The sequence below is a fragment of the Syngnathus acus genome, chromosome 2 (assembly GCF_901709675.1).
Source record: "Syngnathus acus chromosome 2, fSynAcu1.2, whole genome shotgun sequence".
In the NCBI taxonomy this organism is placed as follows: Eukaryota; Metazoa; Chordata; class Actinopteri; order Syngnathiformes; family Syngnathidae; genus Syngnathus; species Syngnathus acus.
Genome location: NC_051088.1, coordinates 6480375 through 6494504, shown reverse-complemented (window position 1 = coordinate 6494504; position 14130 = coordinate 6480375). Strand labels below are relative to the sequence as shown.

Below are 14130 nucleotides of genomic sequence, written 5' to 3'. Positions count from 1 at the left end.
AATTTTCTTTCCCGACAGCTTGAGCAATGGCCTTTGCTGTTATTTCATTACGTTTAATCACTTTGTCTTGCCACTTGACTTTATGACTTTGGGAGTGGTGGCCGATGACCAATCACAGTGCAGGAAAATGCAAAAGTTGCAAGACTTTGGTGGCCTCCCACACTCTCTGTGCTCTGGCTTTTCATTAAGACTGTTTATCCCACAACTAGGGCTATGTGCCAAGTGCTAATTATGCAGTCTTCTTCTTGGTTGACTCTTATCGCCTTCCTGCTTTTTCTTCACGACTCCCCTCAAGTTGCAACTGCAGTTTACATTTCACAGTTACAGTCTGCCACCGCTCCTTCTTCCCAGGGTCGTCTATCTTTCACACACTTTGTGATTTACTCCCCATCGCCCTTTCGTCCGACCCAGAGCTGGTGTGCAACGCCTTTTTTTTCTTTTTACTCATTCCTGCCTTGTTCCCTCCTTCTCTTACCCAACGCCTCCCACACTCTTTTACCTTCAATCCTGCCTTCTATCGCTTTCTGACCTTCCAACTTCAGGGCTGTGTTCCGATCCAATGGCGCACAACCATCTCCCCCGCAGGAATGCGCTGTTTGTACCTAAACACAACAAAAGCACTGATAAGGACATGTCTTCACAAGGACAGCTGAAACTGGCCCTTATCAGGGGGCGCCGCAGAGGAAGGAAGGCTGGATTAGTCGTTAAATTGGTGGGGAATACCTGATTGTTTAATGATTTATTCATTTAGCAGACAGCTTAATGTCAAGCATCACCAAGTGGACTGTGGGTTCAACCTAATTACTAAATCAGTCGTGAAATTATTCACTGTTATGATAAAGCAAAGGCAGACTTTTATGTGCTTTTATTTCCCAATCCAGATCCTCAGTTTTTTAGTCCAATACCTCTTAACATGTCTCGAATTTATTTTTGATTATTTGACCAAATTTGCCACAATTGACTTAATTCTGACTTCTGATTGGATAAAAATTCCTTATCTGGCATGCCTGTAAATGTGTTCTCATGATGAGAAAAAGATGACCTTTTTTTACCCTTTGGGTTCCAGTATGTGGGCAAATGTCCCATGTACAAGTGGACACATTCTAAAACCAGGTATGATGTCATCTTACCGATAGTATTTAGTCAGCACTCTGTTGAGATGACCCTTACCCCTGACTTATTTGTCAATGGTTTACTGGATAACTAGAGTGTTTAAGCTCCAGTGAACCTGCAGCTGCATGGAGCTATTTAGTCATGGATGCCTGCGCCAGCCTACCATGAAATGACTAGTATGGATGCATTGGAAACTCTGTGGCAACAATTTGTAGAAGTTGACTCATTGGCCAAAATGGAGAAAACATGCTTCCCTCAAAAATAGGAAATCACTTCAAACATCCTGCATATTTTCTCGTTGATTGGCTTAACATCCCTGGGATCTCCTTCCTCAGATGTGCAAATCGTTCGAGCCAAGCTATTATATAACGGCATCAGGTTACACACCCGTGCAGATGAGCTGCACAATGGGGGCTTGTTCTTTTGCCACTGTGCTCAGAAGACATCTGGACATTATCATGTGGACAACTAGAGTGAATGTAATTCGGTAGAACAATAACACCAAATTGTACCACTTCATAGTATCATGTATCTAAATAAGATATTGTCAAACAAACAATAAAGCAACCACGAAACAAATAAAAGTGCAAATAAAACAATTCTGGTTGTTCTAAATTCAAACAATAATAAAGTCATAGGCTCGCCTAAAGTCAGCAGGAAATGACACCAGCTCAACCGTGAACCTCATGAGGTCATGTACGAAATACTTGGTTAAAAAAACATTATGTGGCTGCTCAATATAATAGTGATACCCAACAATGGCCTCCTGCCCGAAATCCCCTCGAGCAGTGGTAATCCTACATTTATTCACAGTTAATATCAAAATTATTGGTCAAGATTAATTTGTTGCATAACAATACATTTTCTTTGATAAATGGGTCACTTTTTGTCAGAAAAGACAAAGGAAAGTGGCAAAAGACTTAGGAGATCTTTTTGAAAACAGGTTTGCTCCTGGTTTTACATTTAGACAAAATATTACATTTTGAAAAATTATCAAACATTCCAACTCTATGGTTGATTAAAATGTTCCAACACTATGGTTGATTAAAGTGTTCTCAATTATGCTCAGTCACTATAATCCCTTTGGAATGATGTGAATGAAGACAAGTTATCTTTAAAATCTATTCATGTATTTGTGTATTAAGTTATTCATTCATTCATTCATTCATTAGTTGTACAGCAATTTTCATCAGTCTTACAAAACTAATAAAAATGTGACTGCCACAAGTCTGTAACTTCACTTTGTGTGTCTTTGTTGCAGTAGGGGGCAGTATGGTGCAGGTGTGCCAGGTAAGCAGTGAAAAAAGAAATACCGTGCAATATTCCTTTCCATGCACATAGAGCCTTTCTTTACAGCACTGTAACTCCCCTTTATTGCGTAACAGGCAGCCCCCGCCCCACTGTGTGCAAATGTCTTCATGCGTCTGCTGCAACTTACTTTTGACTGTTTGTAAGTCTATCTGTAAGTGTGTGTGTGTGTGTGTGTGTGTGTGTGTGTGTGTGTGTGTGTGTGTGCGTGTGTGTGTGTGTGTGCGTGTGCGTGTGTGCGAGTCCACACGCTCAAGTGTTTGTTGATTATGAGATTGTGAGTGAGTGAGGGAAATAGAGAGACATCCAGCAAAGATAACCAAGTAGCTAAGATGGAGTTTCAAAGCAGTGGGGAGGGCGTGGGCGTGTTGTTGCACAGTTGGGGTCTTATCAGTCGGCAGGGGGAGCGAGCAACAAGAGAGGTGTAGCCACTGCGTTCTAAAACAATGCCTGTCGGGAAAAAAAAACCCACTCCATATCCCCACATGCTTTTTAAAAAAGTGTTGGATTGTTATCTCGCTGTGGCATACTCAGCGGGTAGGAAATAACAGCTCTGCTCATGCATCCCTCCTTGCTAAGCCTTCTTACCACCCAAAGCATTTATTTCTTTACAAACTACAATCCCTGTATAATTTTCTTCCCAAATTTGTGTCTCACTATATCCTTTGTCCTTTCAACCACAGTGTGATCTTCATGTATTCTTCTTCGGGCCACAACACGTGTCGTTAAACCCGTCTACCTGGTTATGTTTTCCCAAGCAATTTGCTCTCTGGAATGCACTCCAGATCTCGAGAACCGAAAGCAACTCTTGGACCGGATGCCTTTGACAACCAAACAACAGTTCTTTGGAACATTGACAGGCCTGACGAGATCATTCCATATTACTCAAAAATCTGAATGATATCAAAAACATGAAGCAAAGTCAAATAAACTTGGTTAATACCATGTTTGAAATTGACAGTATGACTTCATCAAAACAAGAACATGGAAAATTCTGGGTGATCTCTTCCAAACTTCATTGTGCTTTCCCCTTAGTAGCAGGCATCCAAAATCTATGAGATGGGGTTTATATACCCCACAGTGGACCCACTTGTCACAATGTAACTAATTTTCCCAAAAGAAATGTAGGAAATTGAGTAATGTTGCTCTTCTATTTTCACCATTATACTGTGCCGTTCATTTAATTTTGCCCTACAGGTTATCACTGGAGGCTCCAAACTCAGTCCAAGCGCAAAATGTCACTTTCATTGTAAGACCAAACATCACATTGCTCTCTGCATGGTTCATTTTTTCTCCTTTAAGTCTAATCTTTCAGAACCAATTAACTGCATTTTATGATCAAACAATGTAAGTTGAATGTTCTGCTTGGTTCATTTCTGACTGCTCAGGGAAGCCCTGCTAACTGAAATTTAGGTATTAAAGGGTGATTTCAAGGTAAAATTCCTCATTACTATCCAAAGTGAAATTGGGAAAGTTGACAGATAGACAAATTGGTGATGGTGGTCTGATAAATTTGTCAAGCAGCAATTAAAAACAGCTCATTGGATTGGCTAATATTGGATCAGATAGATCCTATAATTATAATAATACATGCTAAAAAACAAAAAAAAGACCGCAGTTGCAGAATCCAGGCTTTAGGCTTTCTGAGTGGGATTAGCATTTTCTCCCCATTTATTTATTTATTCATTCATTCATTCATTCATTCATGGTTAACCTGGCCATTGGACATTCCAAAAAGCAAGCATATTGGGTTTATTAAAACAAAATTCTACCTTGGGTGTGAATGGCTGTTTGTCTGTGCCCTGCTAGGCCATTGGACCTCACGTCTCATCCAAAGTCAACTGGGATAGACTTTGCTCACCCGCGACCCTAATAAGGGTAAGTGCTATAGAAATTGACGTAAAGCAGTGGCAACCCTAGTTACGATCAAGAAGTGTGACAGATAATACAACTGAACACAAAGGAGTGTGGATGGGACTTAGTGGATACAAAATGTTTGTAGAGTGAGTCTGTACCCATGTAAACCTTCAGTTTCTGGGACTGCTTAAAGTGACTGTAAGGATTACGCAATCCTCATTTCAGGAAAGTACTGTATACATTGGCTGCACTCCAGTCGTGGCAACATGGCCTTGTGAGTACACCGCACACATTCACAGAGTACACTGTGTGTACTCTGATAGAAATATGAAAAGTGAGTTTACTTTACCTTTGGCGAATGACACAGTGGCTTCTAAGGTGATGTTTTGGCTTTGGCCTAAAGTCATTACGACATTGATTAAGTGTAATATGATTACAATTTGTGCAGATTTATTACATAAATGCAGTTCTTGAATTGTCAGGCAGTGTGTGAATATGCGTAGCGGCATGTAAGAAAAGGAAGACACTCACATGAAGGAATGATACATTTTGTTGATTGTAGCTTAGCACAGCTCAGGCCCTCATCTTTTCACAGTTTGTACAAAAAAACTCACCAACCTCATTTTCTAGATATGGCAAAAAGTTGTGCAATGATTGGGCGTGAACACATTATGCAGGTGGAGATGCGCATCAATTATTTAGTGTCGTAAAGGCATCTACAACAGGTGTCATGTGATAGTCTCCATAGAACATCACACGTGCATGCAACAACATCAATGCACCCACCCACACACACACACTATCAATTTCATCACCGCTGCATGGGTTTGGTTGTGTTCATTGGATGAACATCCTATCATAAAAATCAAATCAAGTTATAATGAAAAATATTTGGAATGGTCTCAAGACGTAACCTGACCTCAGCTAACTTAAACTGACTCATATGAGAATGAGAGTGCACTGATTGTGCACTGAAGTAGACGACAGTGATTTTGGCCCCATTACGGTTAGAACGTAGGCACGTAGTAAATAATTGCATGGGGGTCTCTAGTTTGCAAAAGGACCATCGTGCAAGGTAATGAAGGTTCGAACAAGATTGAACTAGTTGAGGTATGCATGAACTACTTTGTGCTATGGCATATAGTCCTTGTCATACTGCACCTAGCAATGTGCAGCAGGCCAACACCGAACCTCTATATTAAATAGTATTTAAATTTATTTAAAAAATAAAAGTTCTATTGGAGAGTGGCAAAGTGCTTCCAATAGGAAATGTTGTGGCAAAGGGATTTTTGAGAGGTACATTAGCAGGCCTTTACAGTAAAAACGGCATGAGGAAGATTGGGAAATATCTCATAAATAAGTGTCCTGAGTTTTGGGAGACGAAAGGAATCACATACCGTGACGTGATTGAGGACCCATAGTGATGGAGGGCGTTTTCCACCCAGCTGAATATACAGTCATAAACCTTGCTCAACCTGAAGCAAAGCAATCTTGGTTGAACTGTAGCTTATGAATGAGTTGACACACTTTGCACTTTGTCACCAACTAATAAGTATACAACACCCATTCCCCTTTTTTTCTGCTGTTTGTATCCTCCTCTTCCTTAAATTGAGCACAGCCGAGGTGTGGTCGACTTCTCATCCAAATCAAAAGACTGCCTGTACTCCCTGATACGTCAGCTCTACCAAATTTGGGCAAGATTGTAGCAGTCCTTATGTCATTACCCACGGACCTTTCACAATGAGCAAAAATGTGAAAAGGCAGAATAAAATTTGTTACAAGGAGCCACTCAAAGTTAGTGCCGTATTGATTGTAAAGGTAAAGACCCAATGATTGTCACACACACATCTGGGTGTGGCGAAATTTGTCCTCTGCATTTACTGCGCTCGGGAATCTTTTGGTGATCTAACCCCCCAATTCCAACCCTTGATGCTGAATGCCAAGCAGGGAGGCAATGGGTCCCATTTTTATAGTCTTTGGTATGACCCGGCCGGGGTTTGAACCCACAACCTTCCAGTCTCAGGGCGGATATATTTCATTGGAGTATATTTATGGTTTAGTTGGATTTTCCATAACAGTACTTATTGTAATTATGATTTTACTACTGTGCGAGCAATATCATAGGTGCTACTGATATTCAATTTGACTGTTCATTTTTGAACATGTAATTTTCATCTTCAACTTCAGTTTTTCAATAAGATGTTCACAAATGCTCTTTAAGATTTAAATGTGTAGTTATGTTCAACAATAAACGTGTGTTATGTGTGTGTGTTTCAAAGGCAAATTTGAGCAATGCATTTTCTTCATTACCCTTCACTTTTATGAAAGTGTGCTGCCAATTATCGATGGGAAGATGCGTGTGAACCATCAACTGATGTTTGTCATACGTTTTGACTGGAAATTGACAAACTGTACAAGAAAGTATTCCAAGTAAACACTTAAATGTTGTTACTGGCATACTGTTGTATAAACATACCCGTAAGTGGTGTTTGAATTGACTGTTATCTCGTAAACAAAGAGATTAGTGTGGACATGACAGACAGTAGTTTTATCAGAACTGGACACCAGACAAGAACTTTGTTGATAGAACGAATAGCTTTAATATATTCATCTAATTGCTTTACTAAGACACATTCATTAAGTGTATGTGGTGTTTGAAAAACTGTTTGGTTGGTCCACTGGACTTTTGACATATTTCTAAACATGCTAGTCAGACTGAAGTTGGTCAACATATGGGCCGTGGAACAGCGTCCACCAAACCAAACAGATCCAAACATAACACAGTTTCCCCTCAAAACATTTTTTATACTGCTGGCAGTATAAAGTATATTTTTGTTCTTAATCAACTTCAGTCTATAAGCTTGGTGCTAAGCCTGGTGGGATAACAGCCCTAAATTTGGTTAGTAAAGCAGTCGACATTTCGCTAGTGTCTGTATGGATGTTTCCATTCTCCAATAGATTCTCAGAGGTTGTCAGCACACATTTTTATGAAGCTTATATGCATTACTAAAATCATAAATAAAAAAAAAAACAAATACCACAGGGGCACGATGAGAGCTATATGTTACAACAGGAAACTCACTTTATCTGGTGCCAAATGCTGTCCTACTTACTTTCAATCGGGCCAAAAGGAAAATTGACAGTCAGCCAGCGGGCTATTTATATTATTTTCCCTGCGCACACACACGCGAACACACAATATACTTCATCCAAATGTAATACTGGTGGTTAAACCTGTTGGTCTTCAAATGTGAATCTACCTGCACTTATCACAGGCATTTTTACAATAGTGTGATGTACAATGCTTTGTGGTTGCCAAGTTGGGATGGTTTTACACGCACACACGCACACACACACGCACACAAACACACACACACACAACTATTCTATTTTGGCTTAATTCTGTGCGTGCCTCCATGTGTGCTTGCATGTGTATGTGCATGCATTTTGGCTTTCATGAAAAAGATCCTACAGCACTTGCCCATGAGTACCTCTTTGTTATAACAGGTAAACTTACTTTGAAGTCCACATTGGAACACTAAACCATATGTGTTCACAGGCGCACACACATACACACCACTCCCTTATCGGGCCTCACCCAACGAGACAGGCCCACTAATTCACTCCAAATGTCCGACAGAATTATTGACCTGGGTGTGGAAGTGTAGTGGGAATGAATCACACTTCCCTAACATATGATAAGAAAGAATAAAGCAAGTTGTAAGGGAGTAACGCCAAGTAAATAAATGTATGGTAAAAACTTTACATTGCAAAAATATGAGTTTCATTCTTTGTGATGAAATGATGGATTATTTTGGCTTGCCATTATTAGACTCATAGACATCCAAACAAGTGCCCACCTTTATATTTGTTGTGTTGACCTTGAAAAGAAAAGACTGCTCCAGGTTCACAAGTGTTTTCTTTTTAAATAACTCAGTATGATTGTGACTTGTGGAGTGAGGACAAGTGAGGAATTGGGCACCTCAAATTCTTCCCTTACAGCCATAAATCAGACTCTGTGCGCACACTGAAGCTCTTGTTTGATGAGGCCCTCCATTTCTTTACCTGTACTTTCACTTCATTGCCATCCTGCCTATCCTGTAATCTACGTTTGTATTACCTGCCTCAGTGTTTGCATTTACAAGGTTCCTGTTTTCAGTCTTTCAGCAAAATCAACTTCTGCCCCACAAATCCGCTGCTGTTAATTCAACACCCAGGGTGTTTTCTTTTAACACCCTGCCAAGTGTCTATATGAATCTGCACAAAAAAAGTCTTTATTACTATAGGGAGTTTTTAACATTTTTAATTGTCTTGCAAGTGTACAGATAAATTAACCAAGAGTATATCTTCAAAACAACAAATACTCTTTCAAGTCATACTTTAAGGTGAGTGGCGTGGCAGATAAACATAAAAACAATGATATCTAACGATGCTTCATTCTATCCAGAGACTATAAATCTTTATTATTATAGTATACTGTTATCTTTGTTTCTAATGCATCTCTTTTATTTTGTATCATTGGTTAATTTTGTACCGTCTTTCTTTATGAGTTTATATTTGTGGTGGCCAAAGTCAAGTCCAGATTTGTGTCTTGCAGCACATTATATAAAACACAGAAACATTCCTACATCAGAACATTGAGGAGGCGTATTAGAGCCACACCGCAAAGAAAACAAAAGTTGAGATTAAGTTGACAAGATGATTTTTGAAGCTATCACTCAGATATTCATAACTTTAATCTTTATAAAATTGCCTGGTCACCTAAAACCAAAGCTGGGATGCACCATTAAAAAAATACATTTGATGAAATTCCAAATGAGACAACCGTAAAAAGCTTCATCTTTAGCAGTTTGATTGTACTCTATCTAGCACAAGTAAAGCAAGAGTCTGCATATCATCCAGAAGAAGCAAGTCTGCAGGGAGACAGTTTTATGTTGCACCAGTCACATGTTTGCACTCCCCAAAGACATCCAAAAGATCCAACCAGTTGCTCCTCTATTTGTTTTCACCGTGTCACTTTGTACTGTTACAATCGCACAGCGTGGTTGATTTTCAAACTGAAGTAATAAACAGGTTGTGATAAGATTGGTGGCCCCAACCCTTTTGCAAACAGTGTGGGTGAGGAAAGAATCCTCCTTACACACCTCACACCACAGGATAAATCGCTCAGGATAATCGTTCGGAGGCATCCGAGAATTCAGCCCTTGTTGACTAGGGAGGGAAAATGCTCGAAATAGGCCCAAGTGTCACTACGTGTATAGCCCGCTTCAGAAAAGATAACGTGTTTACATAGACAATGGAATTCTTTTTCATGGAATACTCAGCAGGGAATATTAATAAAATTCAAAATACCACACCTTAAAGCTTCCCTCTCCGTTTGCACATTTCAACACTAACATGCATGCCACATTAATATTAGATGGTCAGCTCTTTTTCCAAGATATTTGATGAATGACAAAAGAGACCTGCTGCCTTTCATGCAAACGGTGCAGGTTCGATTCCTAACCAGTGTCTCAATATCCAGCCATGACTGGTCCTGAGCCCAGTTAAAACCTGAGTGGGCTGTGCCAGGAAGGGCATGCAGTGTAAAAATTGCCAAACAAATCACGTGAGTAACTTGGTGTGGCGACCCCTGATGGGACAAGCCAAATAATTCAACAACAACGCAAAGATGACGCCACTGATTTGTTTTTATATACATCTTTACACCTTAGTGGAGAGGTCTGTATTCAACTGAATGTAGGTCTTGTTGTCACTTGCAAAATACGTTGTTGTCTTTTCTGAAAAAGAACTTGTTTCATACATTTTAAAAGCATGTATGTATAATGCCTTTACCGTCATAAAGCCCTCCTGTCATGGAAGCGAACATGTTGTTTTAGCCTGACCTACAGCTGCTCTGCCCTGTTGTCTTCCCTTCAGCCATCCTTCCTGCAAATCCTTTCTCCATTCCCTATCAGTGCGGCTCCGCCCTTCTGCAGGCGCTCCCCTCCATGCCTAATGACTTTCGCTCCCGTTTTCTTTCTTCCTTTGCCCCTTTTGCCCATTCGGCCACATTCCAATGCTCTGTAGTCATCATCCAGGCACTGACTGCAGCACAGGGGTTTACTTCGCTCCACTAAACCATGTTTTGGACAAAGACTCTCTGTTCTTACTGTTCCTAGTACTAGCACAGAATGAAAGACCATAGATTTAAAAGAAATGCCAAACTAAATGACAAACACTGACTGATTTCAAGGATTATCATTCAATTCGTATCGCGTGACAGTGTTGAAACTGTGGGATGCTTTTCCTTTTTCTATAGTAAACAAACAGCCAAAGCCTCATCTCCTGCTGCACATATGACAACTCTTTATGAGTCATTCTTGGTCAGGAGACTAAAACCAGATTGAAACTTAACTTTTCTGTTTTCTAATTACTTTTTCCAAGCAGTAGTCACGAGTGAATGACTCATATCAGCTTTATTTCCCTTTTGAGAGTGCCACACGATTGTGTAAATCTCAAGTTTGCCCATTTAATTGCAAGATAGTTTACAAAACGCTTTGGAAGGTGTTTTAAGGCTTCAGAAAATGAAAGTTATGGTTGTGAAGACAAATATACTGTTTGATTAAAGAGTTGTCAGCATGGGAAAGCTTGAAATGTGGGATAAAGTGGGAAGTCAGAACAATCAAGCAGGAAAAAAGGCTATCAACACAGGCTATCAGTGTCATACATCTTAACTGTGCTAGTGCCAAGATGACACACCTTTAAAATAGCACAATAGCCTTGAAGGTACTGTGTTCCTTGCTTCTCCACTGAAAAAAAACAACGCTTTACTCAGTTTACTCAATTTTATTCAGTACGAAATAAAACCATGTGACTCCATGGATATATCAAGTAGACTTTACTGTAAATCAACTGAACAAAATTGTATCTGGATCCAGATGATTTCATTTTGTGCAACCACTTGACAAAATAAATTTGAATAACTTCGACCACCATTTTTTTTTCAGTTTACTGTCCTGACTTTCTCCTAATTCCATACAACTGGATCCAACACAACCATGAAAAATTCCGCACACTGTGGCAAACAAACTGAAACATCCACAATGGACTCACTTACTTCCATTTGCTCTGGAACAACCTCCATGTCCAAAATAAAAATCATGCTTTCATGTTTTCCAAGGCACAGCTTTGTTCTTTGATGGTGAACCGTGTGGGAGGCCATTTGGCATTTCTCAAATTTTTCTCATAACACCGCTATCATCTTTCTCGCTCAGTGAAGGGAGACTTCGGAGTCAGTGTCTCCACAATGTAGCATGTTTTGTTCTATCATCAATGCCATTAAGGGTGTTACCAGTTATTCTGAATAATGGGCTCACAAATCGGATTTATAAGGTGTAGAGTATCACCATTCATTTTCTATACCCACTATCCTATCCTGCCATTCGTACAATCACCAAAAGATAGAAGAAAACTACAGCTCTTGAGAAGGATCTTCATGTGTAGTATCTCATTTAAAGTCTTCTCACCACTTTATGGTATCCATGCAACCAACTTGGTGCTCCTGATCATCTATTCTTGACCAACAAGGGTCCAGCACTTGTCACCAGAGGCCAAAAAAAAAAACTTTTTATGTTTGTTTTTTTCCAAGTTGAACACGAGTTAATTTAGTACCTGCTGGTTCTGGCGGGTGTCCCCCTAAGCTATAATCAGTCACTGGGTATCACACAATTGTAGAATCATTAAAGAAGTGTGTGTTTGTGAAGGCAACAGTATTTAGAGGTAGTAGATTAGGTTTATTTTTAGTTTGCTGGATTAGGAAAAAACTAAACTTAACCCATTTGAGTGTGAATCTAAACAGAAGATACACGAGTTTTCCACTTGAGTCAACATTGCAGAATGATGTGGATTCAAAAATTAATGCTCTCAGTTTGAACTAATTCATTTGTAAATCTAATGTTACTTTATGATTTTGGGCTTCAAAAAGGAAATGATGAAATCTGCAGAGGAGGGTGAGTTTGCACTTTTTTTTACTAATTGTTTTTCCACAATTGTCACATACAGTAAGAGGTGAGGTGTCAATCAAGAATAAAGATTGACTGGCTTTGCTGTAGCTCAGTGGTCTTACGGCTGCTTTTGACTGCCCTTGGTTACAATTGCTTCTTCACAGCTAGTGGTTTTAAATCTTTGGTGGTTTGATTTTATATTCAGTTATGCTATGTACCAGAGCCACCATTCCAAACTTTATGGGTATTTTTTCAGCCAACTTTCAGCGATTACATGTGATATGTCCTGAGTTGTTTTGTCAGGGTATTTCAAGTCTTCCACTAGTAATCAGTGGCAAAGGTTTAAATTCAAATTACCTTCATTACACCAATATTCAGAACACAATGCAAACACTGCACTCTTTGTATGCTTGGCACTTTTGTAAGCTTGCTTGAACACAGACACACCCAGCAAGTATACAAAGCAATCATGACACCTTGCACTGACTTTTTATGAAAAGACAAGAAATGTGACACTGAATCAGTCCTAATCAATTGTTGCACTCAGCTTGAAGACGGCCTTCTGAACCCTTAAATACTGCAAATCAATGACACAACATTTGGTGGTCACATGAGACTTGTTCTGATGCTAGTCGTCTTGTTTCCACGACATGAGTGATGTTATTAGCAAGGAACATTCTTTTTGAATGACATGCTGAATTACTGCTCGTCAGAATGTGGTGGGAGGGTGGAAGGGACAGGCATGTCATTCGCTTTGCTGTCGAGGACCTCTATAGTGACACACTGTAGTAGCTGCTCTTATTTCTTATCCAATCATGTGTTGCACCAGATAAGAGCAAACAAAAATATGAATATTCAACAAAGACAAAAGTAGGTGCCACAGTAAGCATGTGATGAGCACATGGTGGTGTGGTTAGTCTGTCTCACAGCGAGTAGTATTTGAATCTGAATTTGCGTGTTCTAGTGCTTTTGTGAGGTTTCACGCCTTAAATTATGGAAGATTCAGTTTGAGGTGATTAATTCTATTAATGCACCCAGTATATTCACAATTGGGGTTTAAATGTGAGGAAGCAATTTACATGGAGTGACTCATGACTCATACTGTTTTCATTATGTGGCATTAAGACAGTTTTCTACAAATTCAAATATTACCCAAGTGCCTTAATAAAATGTCTGAGACTAAAATACCCCCAGGGTCAATAATATCAGCGCAATAATCTCCCAGTCTAAAGTCTTCTTGCCAATTTTGACTTGCTTTTCATGCAAACGACCCACTGCGTGCACATTTTCTGAAATAGGCAGCTCACAAATACATGAATGGCTGCGTAATTTCATACGTGCTAGTTGGGAACGGCTCTCGAGAGATCTAAATATGAGTACACAAGCTATGAAATAGTCAAATTTGCAACGTATGTCCTCGGCTTTCAACTAATTGTGACTTACTCTGACATACACAGTTCCTCTAAGGTACCAGTAGTGACAAAAGGCTAAAAAAAAAACTTTCCTTTGAACATTTGCGTCACACAATCTTGTTTTCCGGGCTTGACTCCAGGGTGGTTTTCTTTTTCCTGACGCTTTTCAGAAGCACTTTTTGGATGTACTGCAGCGACATTTAAACTGCATACACTGGTACTATTGTTCTGTCCTGTGACTCCATTGATTGGGAATACAAGACTTTCGTCACTCAGGCTATTATTGAATATTGTGTCAATAGATGTAATCTGTTCAAGGGCTTTACTTTGCGAGATAATGTGATCTTGTCAGCTTCTATTGAGAGATTATCTGTGTTGTGTGATACTTGTTCTTACATGATATCTGCAAGCATAGAGTCATTATACCCAATTTTCCTGCGCTGGATGAAGTACTC

The 14130-nt window shown here is 39.6% G+C and overlaps 1 long non-coding RNA gene across 1 annotated transcript in view; it reads right to left on the bottom strand.

The window, feature by feature from the left end:
- Nucleotides 1-14130, bottom strand: part of LOC119119787 — a 31539-nt gene that overhangs the window by 7339 nt on the left and 10070 nt on the right. The window contains exon 2 of the long non-coding RNA XR_005097398.1: nucleotides 500-602. This is a non-coding gene — a long non-coding RNA (uncharacterized LOC119119787). The remainder of the gene's footprint in view (nucleotides 1-499; nucleotides 603-14130) is intronic.